Here is a 15,142-nt window from a genome sequence, read left to right as displayed (position 1 = left end):
ATAAATCTAAAATAATATTAGACCAGATTACTAGAAAAGTTATATTTCTTTAATACGAGAATAAAATTATTTAAACTACTGTAATTAATTCAAAGTAAATTATTGAAGAAATAATTTGTCAAACACGCATATATATATATATATATATATATATATATATATATATGTATTATGTATAAAGTGAATAAAAATAATACATTTGATAAAATATTAGTACAATTGATTCATTACTATAATAAAGTTGAAGCATTGTAACGCGTAATTTTCTCAGTAACAACTTTGCGAATTATAGAAAAATAAAAATATTATAAAGGTATTGTTCGAAACTTTTTCATGTACAGTAGTGCACATTTGCATTGTAGCGCATGCGATCAAGGATCGAAAAATTTATCGAACCATTTTTATAATAATACTCATTTTATGCTATATGGCATATCTGCAATGTCTCGCTCTCTCTCTCTCTCTCTCTCTCTCTCTCTCTCTGTTACTCTCTCTTTTCATCTTTGTATGTAGTATTTATATCTACTTTTCTTTTGCTATATAACATGTAAGCAGCACATGTATAGTATAGATTAGCTACTTGCACAACTTGATAAGTACCATAGTTTCCTTTCAATTTTTTTTTCAATGTCCATTACACATTTGAATTCATTTATCGTAGAGTGCTCAAGTATTTTCTTCTTCGTATATTGTAAAACGAGAGATCATTATAATCTATTAAAATCTCAATGAATAAACTTGATAATATTACTATGAAGTAATATGACTAAACATAACGTAAAATTAACAAGATTTTCCTCCACGGTCTTATACGAAAGCAAAACTAAAATTTGTAATGCCTTAAAATGTTTATAAACATCTTATAATTAATGTAAATTAGAATTGACGAATCATACAACTATTAATTAAAAAGGACAGAAGCTAAAAATAATGAAAATGAATTCATTTGACTATATTCATCGACGCAAATTAGTTAGAATTAAATTGTTAATATAAAAAATAAGAATTGAAATTGAGGATAGAACGTGGATTGATGAATGCCAATAGTGAAAACATGACGTAAAAACTCGTTAACTAAATGTGTATGGTTTTCTATTCTAGTATACGAATAACAATCCAAAGTACATCTATTTTTCATTAATTAGTACATTATATTTAAGTAGTTTATTATAATTATATTTACTTTAACAATGAATCATAAGATTTAGAAATCGTAATATTGGAAGTTAAAGATAGATTATTCTAAGACGCATTTATTACGTGGAATTTAATTTATATTTGAATATATGAATATGTAATTAAATATTTATTTAACAATCATGCATAACTCTAATTGTCTCCCTCGCTAACTCGTAGTCATACGACAAAAACGGAAACGCTTATTGTCCAATGCACGAAAGTAGCTTTGTTCATTTTATTCTTTATCATCAATATAAAAAAAAAAGCTTTTGTTGGAATTATAAATGACTCTATTATATTCTATATTACATATATAACTTTATGAAAAGAAAGGAAAACAAATCACATAAATTTTCCTTAGATATTGTGATCGATGCCAGTATCGATGTTTCGTCGCTGACTAGTTAGTTCGGTGTGATTTCTAATTAAATTCAAAATTATAACAAAGTGGAGAAAAAGAATATGTCTCACTTAAAATAAGTAAATGAAATTAAATAAAATTTTTGTATCTGTCTATATTTAAGCAATAAAACTATGAATAATAACAAATTTAGAAAAGACCAACAAATGGTTGATATCTTCGCTATCACCTTCACCAATATTGTAACCTAGAATTTATATATTCGCTTACAACTGACGTTATCTCCACATCAACTTGAAACTATATTTATCTCAAAATACTTAGGTTATGCGAAAACGAGCATACATAGGAAATATTCGATAATTCAAAGGATCACGTTTAATAATCCTTGAACTACATAATTTAGCGATTACTTAAAAAGTTAGAAATAATGGAAGAAATCTTCTTCCAACTCAAAGTGTATTTACATCGACTCGGTGGAGATACTTTAATTACAATCAGCTTACAAAATATAACATTATAGGTGTAAAATAATTTGCCCAGCTTTGTTCTAAAATGCCTCTTATTCATCAAATTACTACACCTCCCACTTACCACACCAATTCTTCTTGCACGAAATACATTCGTCTACACCAATAAATACTATTAGAAATTAGCAAATTATTCCCATTACGTTTCATTCAGCTTTACTATAAATAAATAAATAAATAAATAAATAAATATATATATATATATATATATATGCGGATTACCATTATCATTATAAATAAGTTATAATGTACAAATGTAAATTTGAAGATGTTTGAATATACAATCTAATAAAATGGATCGTATAAGTCTTTAATTTGTACTTCAAACAAAAATGCACATAATATATCATCAATATAATTGCATATTTAATTTATTATTAAAAATAAATAACATTATAAACTGTAATCATAGATAACAGTTTATATTGCAAATTCGTTTTTTCAATAAAATTTATCTTATTTCCAAGAGATCACATTTATTGTACATATTTGTCGTAATTCTTTCAATAATATTATCTTTGTTAAAACTGATAATAATATATATATATATATATATATATATATATATATATATTTGTACAAAACTTGTTTTATCATCACTACAATGTTGCTTAATATATAAAGCACGAAGTAGTTGCAAAATGATGACGTCGATGATTCATTTTACAATAAAAAAAGTTATACGCTACAAGAATTATAGCATAGGAGAAATAGTAGACTCGATAAAAAAAAATTGTTGTTACATATCTACCATTATTTTGACTACTAATGAAAAACAACATAAATACGATGATACATAAAGAGATAAAAAAAAGTCGATAAAAGCTAATGAAATGAAAAAATATTAAAAAAAAAAACAATATAGATATAACATATAACAAAAAAAAACAATATAGAGAAAACAATATATGAAATTAAAAGTAAATTATTGAAGAAATTCTTTTTAAATTGTGTACATAAGCGTAATTGTAATTGTATAGAAATAGCAGCAATAATTTATTTGAATATTATATATAAAACTCGGCGGCTCAAAATAATGTATTGTTTTATACTTTATACTGATTATTATTATTATTATTATTATTATTATTATTATTATTATTATTATTATTATTATTATTATTATTATTATTATTATTATTATTATATTAACTTATTATTTCTCGTTCCGCGATCTCGAACTATTTTACTTTTCATTAAATCAGAACAAAAATAAGAGGATATTTGTCATGCAACACCCCTTTGTTGGATTACATTGAGCGATAAGGGGTCGAGAAAGATGACTGCTAATAAATCTTTTTCTAACTAATAAATGATACCTCGTATAGAATTAATCCTAGGTTCAAGTATTTGCAAAATGTATTTTTTAATTATTTCTGATTTCTATGGTAACACATTGTATACAGTTTAGTGAATAATAATTTTATATAACTATGTAATAAAAGCATGTGTCTAGCAACAATTTAATATTTAAATTAAATGGGCTTTGACTAAATTACCATTTCCGTTTTTGTAGAATTAGATACTTTAATATATTTGAATTGTATTAAAATAAAGTAAAATCTTAAAACTTAAATAAAATTTAAAAACTTTTTTGTAAGAATTTGTTGGAATTTCTTTTATCGTGTGTAATAAAGTATATATACATGTAAAAAAAAATTTTGTTTCTGTTTCATAATGTAAACCATCCAATAATCAAAATGAGATCAATTGATATATCAACCAAATAGAAAATAATTTACAATAAAATGAACGATCTTTTTCATAATAATATTATACTATATTTATACTAGATTAGATACCATACTTGAACAATAAGTTTTGCATTAAAATCTGAAAATTAGCAATTTGTAATATTATATTACATAAATCATGAGCTCATCTCATTTTATTATAATAAAACTTGTGCTTCGGTTAGTTTGCGATGTGCCGTATTCGATAAAAATCCGATATTTCTTAATGAAACTCGTAAGTAGACAAAATTATTTCGGCTTTCATTTTGCAAATATTATTAATTTCATGATAGAAAATTTATAACTTATCAATATTTATATCTTTCATATGTTCATTTTACATATGAAAAAAAATTTTAAGTTTTCTTAAATATTAAAAAATGTTAGTGAAAAAAACAATATACACGAAATTATATAATCTAATTATATATAATATTTTAATCAAAATTTTGAATAGTTCATTCCAATAATTATTTGAATTTTTGGATATGAATATATCAAAAATTGTATATATGGGTATACAATGTCGTATTATCGATATGAAAAGTAAATATTAATAGTATATGTAATTTAAAATATTTTTTTTGTAATAAGAAGAGATACTATGGACATAAATGTTTTGTTAATTTTGAATTACACTGACATATTTGAAATTTTCATCTAATAATTTTCACAAAGTAATTTTATACATTATGCCCTATATACATATCACAATATTTAATGCAAAATTATTAATGCATTAACTGCACTATTTAAGCCTAACTTACATTATAATAGATCGAATCTTTTTATTACTTACAGAATATTGTAGATTGGCACATAAAATATTGATTCTCGCATTATTCATGAAAATTTAATAGTGTTAATAACGTCAATTGTAAAGTTGATAAAATTATTCCATAAATAATAATATGGAAATGATAAAAGTCGGATAAGATTGAAATTTTCTTGCCAAATATAATATTTCACTTGGATTAGCGCCTGAACAAAGACGTTATGCGGAAAGCAGTAAATAGAATAAAATTCAAAACATTTATTACTTAGTCGGCTTAACGATGCTATATATTGTCAAGTAAATTTATTTTAAATTCTACGGTCTCAAACTACCATTCAACTACCTTTTCTTATACTACTTATAAGCGGACATAATATATTGCAGCCGAAAATTAAATAAATATCGCAACGATCATTTGTAATTCTATAACGATCATTATAAAATGATTTATTTAATAAAAGAGGAATTAAAATTAAATGATTGAGTAGAAAATTCATAATGTTAATTTAATTTAACTGTTAATTTAACTGAGCAAATTATTACGATATATGAGAAAGTATCCCACTTGCTTTCATTTATATGCAAATTATCGTATTCCGTTATAATTCTTAATATTATAATTAATTTCTATACAAATAGTTGAAAGATATTTTTTCTTTTATTTCATTTGATTTTATAAAAAACTATTAAGCCTAATGTTTAACGAGAACTGAAGCAAAATACATAAATACCTTTTTGAATAATAAATTAAAATTTATTTATTTGATAATAACGAACACTATTCGTTAAGTAAAAAATAAAATGCAAGTGAATTTATAACTCAAATATTTTTATTATTTTTCACATTTAAATGTTTTTATAACCAAAATCATTAAGAATTCCAATAATTATATGTTAAGAAAGAGAAGAAAAAATTATTGGATATGAATTATTTTTCTAGTAGTAAAAACAATCTCATTTACTGCAAATATATTTTAAACATATGAGAAAGGTTATAATCATTCTCTAATGACGTATTAAAAAATATAAAAAATATAAATATTTATTATCTCTGATATATCTATAAGTTTATTCTTATTTCAAAATTTAATGTTTACAAATATCAAAATCTAGTTTATGATAAATATTTGTTTATTTTGATGTATTTCCTTAAACTTCTGTCAAATATTTTAATATTTAACTAAATAGTTATATATATATATATATATATATATATTGGTTCAATACAATGACTAATAAATTGTCCTTTCATATATAAATTTGAATATTGTGTTTGAAATGCTAATGTATAATGTGGCACTTATATTACTGTTATATTAAATTAAATTTACCATTACAAATTTTATACTTTAAATCTTAAGAAGCATTTAAATGTGTCAAAGTAAAAAAAAATTTTGTTTAAATAAGCTATATTGACTATATGATAAGATTAATTAATATTTCACTATATATATATATATATATAATATATAAATGTTTTATACGTAACTGAAAAAATGTTATAAAAAATAAATATGATTCAATAGAAATGGATAAAATAAATTTAATTGTTGAACGATGGCCTATTTGTAAATGACAGGAAAAGATGACCAATATACAAGCCAAATATAAATTTATAATTACGTAAGAGATTGATTATATATATATATATATATATACGAATAAATCAAGAGAATAGAAAGTATTCAAAAACATCATCGAATATAAAGCGAATCTACTATAATGGGTTTCATGCACGATTTTAAAAGAGCTTAAAAATATTGATGAAAATATCACTATTTATTCATTATATATTTAATCGCTTAAATGACTATTAAAATTAGTTATAAATGATACAATACCTATAAAGTTAATTAATTATATTAAATGGATAAATTATAAATTGATTATTAATAGAATACGATAATGAAATGTTAGACAATATTATAACACTGGGTTAGGCAGATGAACGGAGATAAAAAAAAATAGTTAATAATAGTAATAATAGTTGTCTTTAATGCTGAAATATGAAACCACTTGAGCATCGTCTGGGGTAAGTTTTTAGTATGTGGACGAATCGTGCAACGATACCTCTCAGTGTTATTGTTTATTTAAAATTATGCTATTATTTGTCGAATGATTTAAATAGCAATCGGGTATTCTTGTTTAAACGAAGCCATAGCAACAAGCAATATTGCATGCCGAAGTGAAATATTAAAAAACTTGAAATAAAAAAATAATGAATAACATTTCAAAATGACTTTATGAACATTTTAATACTTTAACATTTTACATATTTTCTGACATTTTTTAGCTGTAATTAAGACTACGCTCTCTCACTTGAATAATAACTTGAACATTAAATTCCGTACTACTTGTCGCTACAGAATTGTTTTATCTTTCTGTGTGAATCTTTTATACAATTTATTTCATATAAATTATCATTGGAAAAGATTGCAGAAAGAAATTGCTTTTTTGCTTTTGTTTATACGTAGTTTTTTTTTTTTTTTTTTTTTTTTTTTTATTTTTTTTTTTTTTTTTTTTTTTTTTTTACATCATGCTATGTTCTATAAAAGTACAAGTACTTAAATGTCAAATAAAAACTATGAGGGAAGAAAATTAATTTTAATTATAAATATTGCGGTAGTCGTGAGTGGTGATTAGTCTACAAAAAAAAAAAAAAAAAAAAATGATAATCCTAAAATTCAAAATTCATTGGAAAATGCCAATAAAAACTCATGATTTTTTTTTCACATTTTCTTATTTAATTTTACTGAAGGGCTATCCTTAAGAAATGTTGATAAACATATAGATTTATGTGAATATTCACTTTATTAGCGTGAAGTTGGTGATTTTCATAATGAGGACACGTGCCCATATTAATGCCTATAACGCGATTCCTGTACACAACTGGTCCTCCATTGTCCCCCTGAAACATCGTATTATTTATATAAAAATAAGAATTTGATGCATCATAAAATGGATATATCAATGATAATTAAATGTATGTAACAAGAAAGTAACAAGGATACTAAGTTATAAGGTATATTAACTCCAATATAAAGTAGCTATAGATATATTGTTTATCAATATTAAATATATTTAAGTCAGTTTGTAGACATTGTCAATTATCTTCAATTATTAATATGTTAACGATTTATCGACTTATCCCGGTTACTTCGTTTTGTTACTTAGTATTTATTGGTTAAGAGGATTCATTAGGGAAAAATGACGTCAAAAAGAAATATAAATTGTTTTTAGCAAATGATAATATTCGTTTCCTATCTAAATATTATACATAAATTAGCACAATATGATTGTGTCATGTTTATCTATAGTAAATATAGCGTAGATGAGAAATATAAAGCTCTGTGAAGATGAAAAAAGAGAGAAGAGCGTGCTCAATATCGTTAGAAAAAAAAGAAACTATAATGAGGAATAGGAAAGGAAAATTAATTCCCAATATGGAAATAAAAATAAGACATAAACAACATGATTCCACTTAATTTTAACAGTTAATTTTAACTTAATTTTAACTATTTAAAACAGTTCGCATATAGTGGAACCAAAAGGATGAAAGAAGAACATAATATAAATATAAAAAAATTAAAAGAAAAAACAATTAAATAGTAGGCTAAATTTACTACTTTAGAATGAAAAAACATTTTTCATTTTTCTACACTTTCTCTAATATTTTGAAATTTTTAATAAGAATAATAATATGAATATTTTCAATATCTTAATAACCGATTATGTGATAATTGTATGCTAATAGCTGATGATTCTATTTAATTGCCGACAAATGCATGACTATATTTTATTTACAATACTTTGTATAAAATGAAAAAATAATATAGAAAAATGATATACAGTCTAGTTAAATTATGCAATTATATTTTTGTTGAATTTCGTATTATTGTATTTAATAATATAAGAATATGCGTAAGCAATTAATACTAACCAACATTACATAAGTAAATGGATTTCCAGCACTGCAGAAAATATTCCCATCGACAATGAACTGACCCGAAACTAATTGATTAACTCTAGCTAGGCAATTTTCATTTGATAAAACCGTGGCAGGACTCGTTTGCAGTATCCTAGGAAACGTTGTATTATTTATTTGACCCCAACCTGCTAGTACAATATTTTGTCCATTAAATTGATTATATGTTTCATATGCTATAACTGCAGGCTGAATAGTTCGATGAACGTGACTTGTTAACTAAAAAAATATTATTAATAGAATTGGATTAAAAATATACCGCTCCTGGATTATGTATCCAGAATGCTGTTACGCAATTTGTCATATATTAGGAATCATTGTCGATTTTCAGAAATTAATAGTCCCAGGTTTGTATTGAAAAATTATTTACCCTCAAAACACAAATATCGTTGGTACTAAAAGTCACGTGTATTCGTGAATACTGAGCCCACTGATTATACGATAACCAAAAGGCTATATGATACTGCGAAAGGCTTAATAAATCGTTTGACCCAATGATAAGTTTAATATTATATTCAAAGTCTTGTTCTAAGCAGTGAGCGGTCGTTATGACGCTCTGCCTATTAGCCAATACCCCAGTGCATATTAAATCCTTGTCATACTCAAAATTTGGAATATCATTTACAATTGCAGCTATAAATGGAAATTCATCAGGTAGTGCGTCCCTAACACTTGATCCAACTAGCGCTTTGACGTTTACAATTTTATCATGGACAATGATAACTACATCAAACAGTTAATAACAGTTATTCACAGAATTAAAATATATATATATATATATATATATATATATATATATTGAAAGAAATATATAATTTGTTCATTTGGCAAATTATTGCAAAATAAAAAAAAAAGATGTATTTATTACTTACAAAGCATTAAGTATTTACCTAAAAATAGATAATTTAACTTCATAGTAAAGATATAAATAATAAAAAAAAAAAAAACAAACAATTTAACTGACTATACAAAATTTAATACATCATACCACTTGGTTATATATACAAATTACCATAAATCGAGCCAAATGTATCCATTTTGAGTTAAAATTTTATATGAAAAAAAAAAAAAAAAACAACATTAAATTTTTTAATATATCTAAAAGAATTTCATTTATTATTTGCAGTTATTATTACGCTGATATGTAGTTTATTATTAAGGTTGTAAAATTTATTGAAAATTATTTAAAAGTTTTGATAATACAACTATATAGTCACTTATAAGACCTTATACATAGTAAAATATTTATTTAACAAAAAATTAATTTCTTTATCGCTCGTATCTGAAATAAACACTTTTTTTTTTTTTTTTTTTTTTTTTTTTTTTATAAATATAACGTCTAAATGTTCGTACATTGTTTTGCAATAATTAGTGTTATGTTCAAATAATCGTGAAACGTATATATTAATTACTATACTCATAAATATTATATACTAAATAATATTACGTTAAGTACATGCAAACTCGTCGTCGGCAAAACAAAAAGTCCTTATAAGAGATAAAAAATACACTTATGTACTTATGAAATTTTACATACTACCATTAAGTGCAAAATATACATTATACTGAATACAAGTCTATGGCATAAGTTTTAAATGAGAAAATTATAAGTATAAACATAAATTTTCAAATAATTTTTATCATTATAATGCAACCGCATATTTTAGTGTAAATTTATGCTATTCAAATTCAAAATTATTTAAGAATATTTAATTATTTGTTCACTTTCTTAACTTATTATGAATGAAATCAAAGCAAAGCTTTTAAGCTAGTGAACCGGAATTTTTAATTAATGAATTCAATTATACAGTATTACCAATATTAATACATTGCACACGTATTTGTGAGATCTATATCCCTGTTGTAACATAATTTTGACTTCAATTACTTTAGTTTGCTTTTCTCCTTATCAATAATAAGCATTCTATAATAAATCCTAGTGTTCCATTGCTTTGGAATTAGATTTTCTATGCTTTAACGACTTTAAAAACTAAAAACAAAAAAACGTGAATTTGTCTGACATTGGAAACAATGACAACTTGGGTAAAGAATAACATAAACTTATCAATATTATGCAAGTGTTTGACACTCGTAAATTATGCTAATAACACCGAACTTTCTCCTTTTAGCGCCTTGTGCATTCCTCCATTTGAAATGTTTATAGTCAATCGGACAAGAAAGTTATTAAAAACCTTAAAAAAAGGATTAAAGTCAAGAGATTTCAATTCAAGAAATATTTAATAATATTATTTTCCATTTGATCGATTCATTTATATCTATTTATATATAATTTTAAATACTATTGAAACAATTCATCCCTATTAATATGTTGATATTAATATGTCTTCTTTAATTAAAACTTCGTGTGAACATATCCTGTTGTATATTTATTACCCACATTTTTTTTTTTTTTTTTTTTTTTAATTGAATGCAATATAATTTCAATATGTCCATATATGCATATGTGAATGCATGCAAAGCGTGTGCATAAATTGTTTTTTTTTTCAATTTTTTTTTCTACAAATTTTTCAAAAAGATTTTAACTAATACTTTACATAAATATATACAAAGTATCGTAGAAATTATAAATTGCAAAACTATAATAGTTTTAATTATATTATTGATATTAAAAAGTAAAATAAATTATACAAAATCTAGGTTCATAATGTTCGACAAGCAAATATTTCTAAACTAAACGTATATTTTTTCATACCTTGTCTGTCAAAATATGTAAATTTAATTAAAAAATAATTGTGCTATGGATTATCATATACAATCTCAAATTGATATTACTGATAATTTATATATCATAGCCATAAATATATCAATGATAATTGCCATTGTAGGAATATTTAAAATGCAAATTCATCATGAAGACTATTGAATTTGAAAAACTTTTCTAAAATCAGGTCGTAGTTAGTCTTCGTGAGAAGTCATTACAAAAAATCAAAATGATTAGAATTCAATTAAAAGTTAAAATTAATCTACCTATACAGTACATCAAAATATTTATTCTTCATTAGAAACTGGACCATTTAGTGTATTAATAATTATAACTTCATTCTTATAAATAACCGGTTTGCCACTGTCTCCCTAAAAACTATAATATCTATTTTGAAATCTCCATTCGTGCCTAAATAAACTAATATTCCAGATATATTTACAAGATGCTAGTCAAAAAGGTATCTTAAACGAAAAACAATGAAAAAATAAAACAAAAAATATAATATTTTCTTTAACACTATCCTAATCAAATATTGAATTTAATAATCGTGATTAATAGTAATAAAAAAATCTTTCATCTGTAACTATTTTTAAAAAGCATTCGAATAAAAAACTGTAATTCCTGCTCAATGTCAAAATTCAATATTATGCAGTTGATAAAAATTATTTTTATGACTTTGTTCAAACGAAAGCACTTCTCGAACAATATATTAGGATATTTTTATGAAAATTACCAAATCCTTGTTTGGTAGAGAAAAAGAACTTTGTATAATATAAACATAATTTTTATAAGAAAATATAGCGTAAATAATACATTTTAGATGACTTTTAGACAAGGAATTCTAATATTATAAGTATTCTTTTTTAAGAACCAAATGAATTTTTTTTTTTTTACGAATTTAGACAAGCATAAAACACTTTTATGTCTTTTTTTTTTGTTTTTGGTTTTTTTTTTAAAACTTACCAGTAATAGAAATCATTTATTCTAATGCGAAAGGGCATTCTTGAAAAAATTATAAATCACAAATTTGTAATATAAAATCCTAGGATTTTAAATTATATTGACAAATGCCATTTCCTAACTATAAATGATTTAATTATTTATTCTTTGTTTTATATAGGCATTGATAGATATTAATATTACATTTTAATCATTATATTTATGAATCCGTAGGACCTAAAAGAAATCTCGAAATGCAATACTTCTATAAATAAATAAATATGTGCTAATTATAATTTAAAGCACATATTTGGAACAAACGCAATAAGATATATAAGTGTTTTTTTATTTTTTATTAAATGATTATCAAAATACTACTAGAATGAAGGTTAAAAATAGATAAAGAAAAAAAAATGTTTAAACATCTATGGCAGTCAAGTTTTTCAACTTTATTGTTAAAAAAAAATTGTGTTAAAAAACAATTCAGGTTTTTAAATTACTTTTATATAAAATTATTTTTCACAGTGAATTTTTAATTATAAAATTATATATTTTTTAACCTTGAAGATTTATAAGTGCTTATTGTTGTTATCTACTCGTTATTGTTCTAAATCAAAATTTCTACTGATATTTTATAAAGTAACAAAAATCATGAATTTTACTTATCAATATAATTTATTTATCTTACTTATTCTTAAAACATTTTAGTATTGTCATTTTTTTTTATATTAATATTTTATTGTAAATGAAAAAATATTAAAAATTAGATAATTTATATTCTAATTGAATATTGGACATTTAAATAATATTATTTCAAAAAAAATAAATCATGAAAATAATATAACACGTTTATCTATTATTATTTATTATAAATTCATATGTATTTTTATATTTCATGAAAAATAAATACTTTATAATAACATTTAAAAATATAAAGTAATAAAAGCATTATTAAATATTTATATTGATATTTTCATTTTTAGAACATACATTATTATACGCAACACATTCAATACTTACAGGCATCGATAAAATAGAATTTTTATATATTACATAGAAAATTACGATCAAGTCTATATATTCTTATTCACTAAGAGCTTTAATATAATTTTAACAATGTATATGTGTCATAATTTTCAGTATTGCACTATAAAGTTGTGCAAAAAATGAATAATCATTTATCATGCCCCAGCCTAACACTACAATCTCTTGGAATAACAGGTGATGGTATAATTGAAATGATAATTCCATAATGCAACCTACATTCATTTTTTCAATAATTCAAAACTAAAATATATTTCTTCTTCATATATATAATCAGTCAGGTTAATTACATCAATTTTTAAAAATATTTCCAGATATATTTCATTCATGCATACAAATCAATTTTTCCTTTATCATTTTAATATATCAAATAGAAAATATGTATAAGGATTAAGATTCGTATGCACATTAAATTTTATAACGATGAAATCCTTGCTGTGTAAAAGGACTTGTCCCTGAATTAATACCTATAATCTTATTCATATACAAAATTGGTCCTCCACTATCGGTCTGAAAAATTGAAATATATGATATATCAATGATAAATATGGGATCGCGTTGAAAGAAAGTTATTGAATTTTCGAGAGAATATTGAAGAGAAATTGTTCATAAATATTCTTATGAAATTTTTGAAACATATATGCAAAAATATTTATACTGCTTTTAAATAAATTTAAGCGTTTTCAGAATTTAAGTTTTATTTTATAATTATTTTAATCAACAATTTTCTGCAAAGATGTGTTCACACATCGTTTAAATTCCAATAAGATTTTAATAATTAACGTCGATGCATAGTTTTTTATTTACTTAGAAACAATAATGATCAAAAGCACGCTCGATCATAAAAAATCTAGTAATTGTTATTTAAAAATTCTCAAAAAAGTAATATTTTTACTATACAGAATTATTTTACATGCAAATTATTTAGAAAATAATAAATTTAGAAGATATAAAAAAATCTGAAATGTTTAAAAGGTTTTTGCATTATGCATAATTTTAACGTTAAAATGAAGTTTTGCAATTATTAATATAAATGCTCAAATTCAATAATAATTTTCTTGCAAATTACGTTATAAAAGAATCTGTTAGGCAATTAATAGATATTTTTGTTTCTCAATATATTAATTATACTTTTCACATTTAGGCAATTTATTTCTTCCTTCGATGTACTTAAAATTGTAAATCTAAATTTTAATGCTCAACTATTAGGTCATGTAAGTTAACATTCATTTAAACTTGGAAATACCTAGCGTAAATGAAATAAATAGATATTCCCATAAAAAAATATTCAAAATTCAAATATATAACTCTGTATACTAATGAAATAAAGCGTATGCATTCACATTCCAGAATTCAATATTTGAATCTGTAATTTTATGAACATACTGCTTTTATATAAAATGAATGTAAGAAAAAAATGTTTCCATTCTCTTAAAATTACAACCTACAAAATTTAATCGATTATTTATTGATTTGTATTGAACTTTAATTTATAATATAATAATTTTAAAATAATTCATATAATCGGTTGCATAAATTTTATTGATTATATTATGATATGCAAAAATATTTTATATTCACCCCCCATTAATAAAATATGTGAATCTCCAATACTACACAACAAATATCGATCAAATTTCAAATATTCTGCACTGAGCGCATGAATTCGTTCGACACACTTTTTATTTGTTATAATTTTTAGTTTAGCGGTTTGAAGTATCCTAGGGTATGTGCCATTGTTCACTACACCCCATCCCGCTGTTACAATAGATTTCCATTTCAGATCTTTATAGGATAAATATAATAACATTGTAGGATGTATTCCATCAAGCACGGCATTTCTTAGCTAAAAATATTTAAATAAAAATAAA

Source organism: Ceratosolen solmsi, unplaced genomic scaffold, assembly GCF_000503995.2.
Source record: "Ceratosolen solmsi marchali unplaced genomic scaffold, CerSol_1.0 scaffold31, whole genome shotgun sequence".
NCBI classification, from domain to species: Eukaryota; Metazoa; Arthropoda; class Insecta; order Hymenoptera; family Agaonidae; genus Ceratosolen; species Ceratosolen solmsi.
Note: the sequence above shows the minus strand (reverse complement) of the source record.